The following is an 8,284-nucleotide window of genomic DNA, read 5'->3' on the forward strand; positions in this document are numbered from 1 at the left end:
GATCATGGCCAAGATCGTATCCTTTTTTTGGTCTGGGGGGGGGGGTAGAAAAATAAAAACATCAAAAATTTGTTAATTTGCCCTATTTGACTTTGTTAGAGCGGTTTTAAAAAAAATGTCCTCCATATTCACTTCTCCCTTTGTCTACTGTAACGGCTAATATAGTTGGCAATACCAGTGTCATCTTGCTATTAGCAACAGTATGGCTGGTATTGTATAGGGGCTACCTGAATCGAATAAAGGCCAGTTGAATGACCATGTAGGACTCACTCTCCAACAGAGCTCATGGACATCATTGTTTTCAAGGCGACCAAATCTTATTTTACAGATTTGTTGAGAGTTCCTAACATCTAGAAAATCACGTTAGATTATACAGCGGGTAGCTGCAGCCAGTATGTCATAATATACATTACACACAGTTGATGGGGTTGGATAAAAGCGATTTTTATATACAGCTTGGTAATTATACATTGTTTTGTCTCGCATCTGGGGTATCGAAATGAAACTCGGTGTAAGGGGTTGACTCGGTGCAAAATATTTTCCCCCGGCCCTCTCTAAAAAGTACAAGCTGCAGTTCTTTCTTTCTCACATCTGTCGTCCGACAGGCTTTTTGCCTAGTAAATAAATAAACAATATAGAAATATTGAGAGCTGTAATAGTTTCAGAGACACACAACACTTTCATCTTTCATCAATTTTCGACCCATATCTAATATTTTGTCATCTTGTCCATTTTCTTCAACAGTATATGACATAGTTCATAAAGCATAAAGCAATTTGTGGCCGACGCCCAAACATATTTTTCCATTACTTCAAAAAAGGAAACCGAATTTACTTCCAGGAGATGGAAAGCTGGCGTTAACAGCCAGAAGGAAATTTCAAAGAAAACAAAATCTATCTTTTTCCCATTCTAGTCACAGAGCCGACATGACAAATCTCTATTAAGATTTGTCCGCACCGATGATAAAATGACGAGTCAAGAAGACGAAAAGTTTAGATAAAATACTGTGTATAGTACAAATGAGTTTATTTCGAGGGAGGGGAAAGCCCGATAGGAGGAAAAAACGAAAATATGGGAGAATTACGAAGAAAACAGAAGAACTTTTGGGGAAGAAAAATCCCAAGATTGGAAGGGAGAGGGGGTGGGTCACAGTCCATCTCTTTGAATCAAAAATATCTTGTAGTGAATATCCTTTATTCAAGTTAGTCTAGAGGTGATTTAATCTCAAGCGAGGGTACAGAAACAGTAGATCACGTTAGAATGTTTCTGCAGGACCCCAATGCAGCCAAAAAGTTTAAAACGCCCTGAAATGTAATATTTAAGGCTGAAACTACCTTCAGCCTCAACTTTCCCCCTCCTGAGAAAAAAACTTGGCTCTCCTCCCCCAGAAATAGAATTAAGTCGATAAGGGAAATTGGGATCTATATTTGAACAGTTTATCGTAATATTACCTAAATCTGTTGTTAAAATATACCATAATAAAATATTATAATATACCCAAATATTAATAATAAGCCTAAAATACCCAGATATTAATAATATACCAGAATAAAATATGCCCAAATAATTATTAAACAAACTTAAAGATGTTTTCCATTTACGTTTTTCTGGTGGGAAAACGTCGGAGCAGAAGTTAAAAATGTGTCCCGTCATCACTTTTCGTGTATGTAAGATTTTGGGAGATAAATGTGCGATCCATTTTAATTTTTCCTCAAGTTGAACAGTAATCTTGTTGAAAATAAATGTAACTCGAATATACTTCTCATAAATTTATATTCCGTTCCAACCTAACATTTCTCAGGTCAATATCGCTGCTTAGCTCGCACAATCTATTCCATCTCCGATAAAAATTTCTCCACTAATTTCTAAGAAAAAAATGGAAAACCACTTAGATTGCCGAATTGGTGCCACAAGGGTTGAAAAATTCCTATGTGTGGATATCAGTATCATTAACTGAAAGGAGTGTTGAACTATCGCCAATTCAGATGATTATGCAGAAAGGCAATACAAATTCCAATAAAAAATTTTATAGCTCTTGAAATTTCATAGATGAATCAACCCCCCTCCCTCACCTTCGTGCCTGTGCTAGACACTTTTCCTATACAGTGCATACCTAGCCTACGTTTCCAAAAACATCTCTTCCTCTTCTGGTCTCTCTGCCAAATTTAGTAAGAAGAAGGAAAAAATATGTAGTAGCTATTGTCTTTCTTTCTCTTTCTGCAGACTGAGTTCTTCGTTTTTTCGCCAAATCAATAGCTTTAAAAATACCATTTATGGGAATTTTTGAAGAAGAACTATGACATCAAAATGTTACTGCATTTTAGCATACAATCAAGAACAGGTAAGTCTTGATACTAGAACTTTACGTTTTGAGGTTATTATTCAATAGGTTTCAGCTATATTCATCGAGTCTAATTTTTCATAAACTATTGAATCTGAGCAATGGAAAGGCTTAATAGCCTTGGTTCCATTGTAACTGAACCACCGTGTAACTGAACCACAAGCAACTGAACCCAAAGAACTAAACCATCGTGCAACTGAATCACCGTGCAACTGAACCACCGTGCAACTGAACCCCCGTACAACTGAACCCCCGTGCGACTGAACCCTCCAGCTACTGAACCGTCAGGCAACTGAACCCCCCTTTAACTGAACCCTCATACAACTCAACCCCCGTGCAACTCAACCCCATTTAACTAAAACCCCGTGTAACTGAACCACCATGTAACTGAACCCCCGTGCAAGTTAACCACCGTACAACTGAACCACCGTGCAACTGAACCACCGTGCAACTGAACCACCGTGCAACTGAACCCTCGTGCAATTCAACCACCGTACTTACATTGGGTAAAACACAAGTTAGAATCTTTAAATGTTCAACCTTGTTGGATTTGTTTGCTTTTTTAAGTCCTTATATAAATTACTGTCAAGATGATGCATAAAAATGCTCTGTTTTGTTGTCACAAAAATAAAGAAAATCGGACGTCATAAACTCTTAAATCCAGATTTATTTCTCTTTTTTTATGTCTGTTAATTGGGGTTCCCTTCACCCAGTCACTTTCTATGGGTCTAAGCGTTTAACCCTCTCCCCCGCGGAACATTTCTCCTCCGCCACCCACGGGAACCTCATCACCTGGAAAATATCCCCCTCGCGGAAATTATGGTTTTCAAAATTTAAAAATCTTCTTTTGAGTGGTGTTATTTTTTAGTTTAATTGAGAAGTTCCAAGGGAAGTGGAAAAGAGGAATTTATGTGTAAATCTCCCCCCCCCCTCCGTGCAAATACTTTCTTCTCCTGAAAGATCCTCCAGAAAACCCCACACAAAAAATTTCCGTATGTTTCCCAATGACAAATACTATCTGTAAGCAATAGACAAATAAAAAAAAACTTAAAAAGGAACTGAAACTTTTGCAATGGGGTTATCTGATTGTTTTGTAGCTAGAAAGAGAGGGAAATATCTCAAAGAGTGCATTCTGCACTCTTTGAGATATCACAGCTCTCATTGAGCCTTCAAATAAATACAGAATTAGCTCTAAGGGAGAGACGACAGGAGGATGGAGGTAGAAATTGTTTGATAATCCCCAGGCATTTCTAGTCTTTTTTTATAAGCCGAAAGTGATTGGAGACTAACCAACAACAAGCGGTATTTTTTTTGGGTGGGAGGGGGAGATTTTCCACGGGTAGGTATTTTCTGGGGGGGGGAGGTATTTTCCGTGAGGTGTTATTTTCCGTGGGGTATTTTCCTTAAGGGATGTTTTTTGCAGGGGGGGGGGGTCAACGGTGGCTCTCGCCGTCTACATGCTGTAATTTTTTTTTACCACTTTGCTTATTTTGTTGTTTTCATTTTGTGGTATTTTCTACGCTCGTAGTTATTTATCGTTTGGTTTGAAAAAGGTTATTTACTTGCTTCGGTGCAGTGGTTCAGTTGCACGATGGTTCAGTTACACGAGGGTTTAGTTACATGGGGGTTTAGTTACATGGGGGTTCAGTTAAATGGGGTTTAGTTGCACGGGGGTTTAGTTACACGAGGTTTTAGTTAAATGGGGTTCAGTTGCCCGGTGGTTCAGTTACACGAGGGTTCAGTTGCACGGGGGTTAGGTTTCAGGGGGATTCAGTTGCATGGTGGCTCAGTTACAGGGGTTCAGTTTCTTGTGGTTCAGTTACACGGTGGTTCAGTTACACGCACACAAGGAATATTAAACCTAAATTTCATAAACTTATAGGCTACTGGCTAAGTGGCATGCTTATTATTTAGTTCGTAGTCCTTTTTTCTCCCTTTTTTATTTTATCCGTAGTTTTTCTGTTTATTTTTTCCTTTCTGTATTTTGTCGTGTTTAATCTCATTTCTTTTAGTGTGAATTTACATTTTTTGTAGTTTTAGATATGGAATACCGGGTTTCCATTTAAGCTGCCAATTAAGTATCTGTTTATCTAGGCTACTGGTTAGTCATTGTATTTTAGCTTATCTCAAATACAAATAAGAATTGATACACGAAATTGTTATATTTATAGACCACTTATATTTTAGATTGCAGTTGTATTTCCTGAGGCTCATTTTATGTCGGGATCGTGAAATCGATCGGCAATTCATTGCTCGAGGGATCCAGGACAGAATAACCCAGGGCTGCATTCCAGGTTCAACAAAAAGTAACTAAAAGTTACGAAAAACTAACTTTTTGTTCCAGCTGAAATGGCAGTTTTTTTTTTGGTAACTTTTACTGAAGACAGTTAAAGAGCATTTTTAGTGAAGTAACTGAACATCATTATAATCATTGCTATTACTATCAGTTTGAACACATTGAAAGTAATATTAAGCTCAATTATATCGAAAGAGTGATGAAAACAATAAATTGAAAATCGAGAAAATTACACCCAATAAACCTAATAAACCCATAATTGCTTCACAACCGTTCCCAGTGGTTGTCAATTTCAAATAACTTCTGTATTTAAAGTAAAGTTGTTACGATCTGCAGCTTAGAATACATCCCAGGACGGGAGAGTTATCTTTACTTATTTTCCTCTGCTCTTAAACCTGATGAACAATGATTCTGTCAGTTGGTCCAAACAAGGAGAGTGACTTACAATGTGTCTAGTTGACAGGAAGACATTAGAAACTCAAAACGGGCTAAGTAAATCTTTTTCTAGGTTTGCTTGTCCAAGTCTGGGCGTCAGAGTCGTATCCAGGATTTTTGTTCGGGGGCGAAGGGGGGTTATAAATATTCTTTAAAAAACGCACCAAAAATTTTGTTTTATAGCCTATTCACTTTTGTTACGTTTTTACAAAACGGACAAATATTTCGGAGGGTAAGGGGATTCAAGAACCCTACCCCCCCCCGCGGATACGGCCTTGCTGGATGCACTAACTCTAGTGTTGCTGCTGAGAATTTAGATTTCCAAAATTTATAATAGCTGTGGACGGCTTTTGTTGGATTGGATCTCCGGATCACTGCACAGTTTATTTCAAGTTTCACATTATTCACCTTTCCTTTTTTAGCTTCTTTTTTTTGTATGTGTTCCTAGGCCTGGCCTTACCAATAGGCCCACTGGGCCCGAGCCTAGGGGCCCTCCATGCCAGGGGGGCGCAGTAAATTATCACTGATTTTTTCCTTAGCAAAAACTGGACTAATGTTATTTATCGTCAAAGTGTCAGATGCATTCCGCTGCCATGCAGCCTATTCACAGGAAAGTTATTTTAAAACAACAAAGGGATTCCGTGGCCACTCATAAACTGTCAGATTTTTCCCAAGAATGGCAACTGAGAATTCGGTAGGCTATCACCTCCTACTTTCATTACTTTTGGTCCATCAGTTGCGTTCTGTTCACTGCTTCCACGATCTCCGAATTTTCGGAGACTTTCCTGAAAATCTCGGAAAAACGGAGCAGCAAAATTACTTGTGTCTAAAAGCGTCGAAGCTTTAAATCCGGCCCTGTGTGTCTCTTCTCCTCGAAATGCAATCGTACTAACATTGAATGGCCTAATTGCTCTAAATAAGATGGATACTTCTTTAAAAATGCATATTATCCAGGAAATTATTTTCAGGAATGTTTCAGAGCCTAGACTAGCCTATGAACCACGAAGGTCTTTGAAGCATCGCCTCCCACCCATTACTCATCCAAAGAGCATTATTAAAATTGTACAAACTTTTTGTTGTAAAGCAAAACTTTAAGATGAGCTATAGACCCACAGCACACACATGGCCCCGGGCCCTGGGGGGGGTTGTATTGACACCAAACTTTTTCTTATCCGACCTTTGAACTATTTTTAACAATATATCTATCTCAAAACTTTCATCAGACGGGTTTGGAAAAAGAAAAGTATCTTTAGCCTCATAACATTGCTAAATCAAGATTTATGAGATTTTGAAGAATTTTAATATGGCTTCAAATCCCACTCAGATCATTATAACTGTGTTTACAAAACCTAGAGTCAAAGAAAAAGAGGCTCACACCAAAATTAAAGGAAAACATTTCTTTTTCCAAAGTTAAAATTTACATACGGTAGGTACAATTCAAGTTTAGGGATTTTTTCGAAATCTTTGAAAGTGATTGAGTTAGGGGAATGAGACTCTCAGGAACGTATCCAGAGCCTTAATGATCTCCTGGAAATAGATTTTTGGAGTACCTATCTCCACTCTTTCTCACTTTAGAAGGCATTAACTTTTAAAGCCCTTAAAAATCTTGGTGTTATGAAAGTGTAGATATAGACCTGTCATATATGTAGTCTTTTAAGCCCTAAAATAAGAACAGAGTGGAGATAGTAGCTTGGCAATACCTTCTCGGGGTATATTGTCGGCTCTGGGTTCATTCCTGAAAATTTCATTCACTTAACAAAACTGCTTTTCAAGATAGAAAGAAACCCCTAAACTAGAATTTTACTGAGGCTATATGATGCTTTGCAATTTTTTTTTACTTACAAGTAAGGAGGAGCAGAGATAGGAGCTTGATAATACCTTCTCATACAGGGGCGGATCCAGAATTTTTTAGGGGGGGGGGGCAAAATAGGTCGATCCTATAAACTTGCGTTAGGAGCAAGTTTTATTAACGCAAACTTGCGTTAATTAAGTAAATTACACTACTTTAGACTAAGTTAGAGGGGGACGTCCCCCTCTGGATCCGTCACTGTGCCCATAGTATAATATAGGCTTGAGCTCTGAGTTAATTTCATTAGGACAACTATTTTCCAAAAGGACAAAAAGTCGCATATTTAGAATTTTACAAATATTTGAAGGTATCAAAACTAAACAATATTTTATTACCTCAAATCTATTAAACCATAAACATTTCCTATTTATAAATCGTACTCCTTTATATTTTTCAGCGACACATCTATCGTTACACATCAGAAGCAAAGAGCCTACTGACTGCTGCTACAGCAAGTCCTCTAGAGATCTGCCTCATTACGGATTCTTAGCGCAAAGTGGAAGGGGATGGCGAGGGTCTCGTTAAGCAGAGAGGGGAGCTAAAGATGTGCTAGGTCGAGTTTTTTTCCAAACCAGAAGTATTTAATAATGAATTGCTTTTGTTTTGTTTCTTATTCAGTAAAAAAGTTGGTTCAATTCAATGTACAACTCACTTGTTTATTTTATTTCATTTACATACTAAAAAAACATCAGTAAAAAGTAAAGAGCAGATTCAAAGTTCAAAACGGCTAGAAATTAGCGTATATATTATGTTAAATGCGAAAAGAGTGAACACTACTATGAAAAAAAAAACGACATTCAAAACGAATAGAAATGACCACAGACATAAGGGTAGTGTCTTGCACCCCTGGAGCCCCCTCCCCTTTCCAAGGCAAGAGTATGGTTTATGCTTTACTGAGAAACAAATTGATTTGACGCATTAAAAAGTTTCCTTTGGCAAATTATTGAAAATACCCTGTACATTTTCCTACGCCCTTTTTTCCCTAAAAAGCATCCGATCAAAATCTTGGGATAACCACTTTGTTGAAAATAGCTGAAAGGCCCAATAACTATGCCTTTGAGAATGGCATGACCGCCTACAGCCCGTGAGGAAACGGTTTTAAGCTGTGAAACTTGCCCTTTTTACATAAAATATTTGTTACTGGGGACTAAATAAACATTTTTTTGGGGGTGGGGGGGAGGGGGTGGGGTATCTTCTGTGCGGAGAATTTTCCGCAGGGAACACTTTCTGTGTATAGGGGGTGGGGGTGATTTTCCACGGGGGAATTTTCTGTGGCAAAGGACTTTCCCAGGGATAATTTTCCCAGAGGATATTCTACACGGAGGGAAATAGCCAGAATTCCTATACGAAATTCTTTTTGTTT

At 38.1% G+C, this 8,284-nt stretch overlaps 1 protein-coding gene across 1 annotated transcript in view; it reads right to left on the reverse strand.

Annotated features, from left to right (window-relative positions):
- The window catches only part of LOC148955238 (uncharacterized), a 92,296-nt gene extending 84,938 nt beyond the window's left edge, over window positions 1-7,358 (reverse strand). The window contains exon 1 of the mRNA XM_089101111.1: window positions 7,257-7,358. The gene's annotated coding sequence lies outside the window, so the exon portion shown is untranslated. The remainder of the gene's footprint in view (window positions 1-7,256) is intronic.
- Between the last annotated feature and the right edge of the window lie 926 nt (window positions 7,359-8,284).

This window comes from Artemia sp. Qi Xiang Cuo, chromosome 2 (assembly GCF_049724085.1).
Source record: "Artemia sp. Qi Xiang Cuo chromosome 2, ASM4972408v1, whole genome shotgun sequence".
In the NCBI taxonomy this organism is placed as follows: Eukaryota; Metazoa; Arthropoda; class Branchiopoda; order Anostraca; family Artemiidae; genus Artemia; species Artemia sp. Qi Xiang Cuo.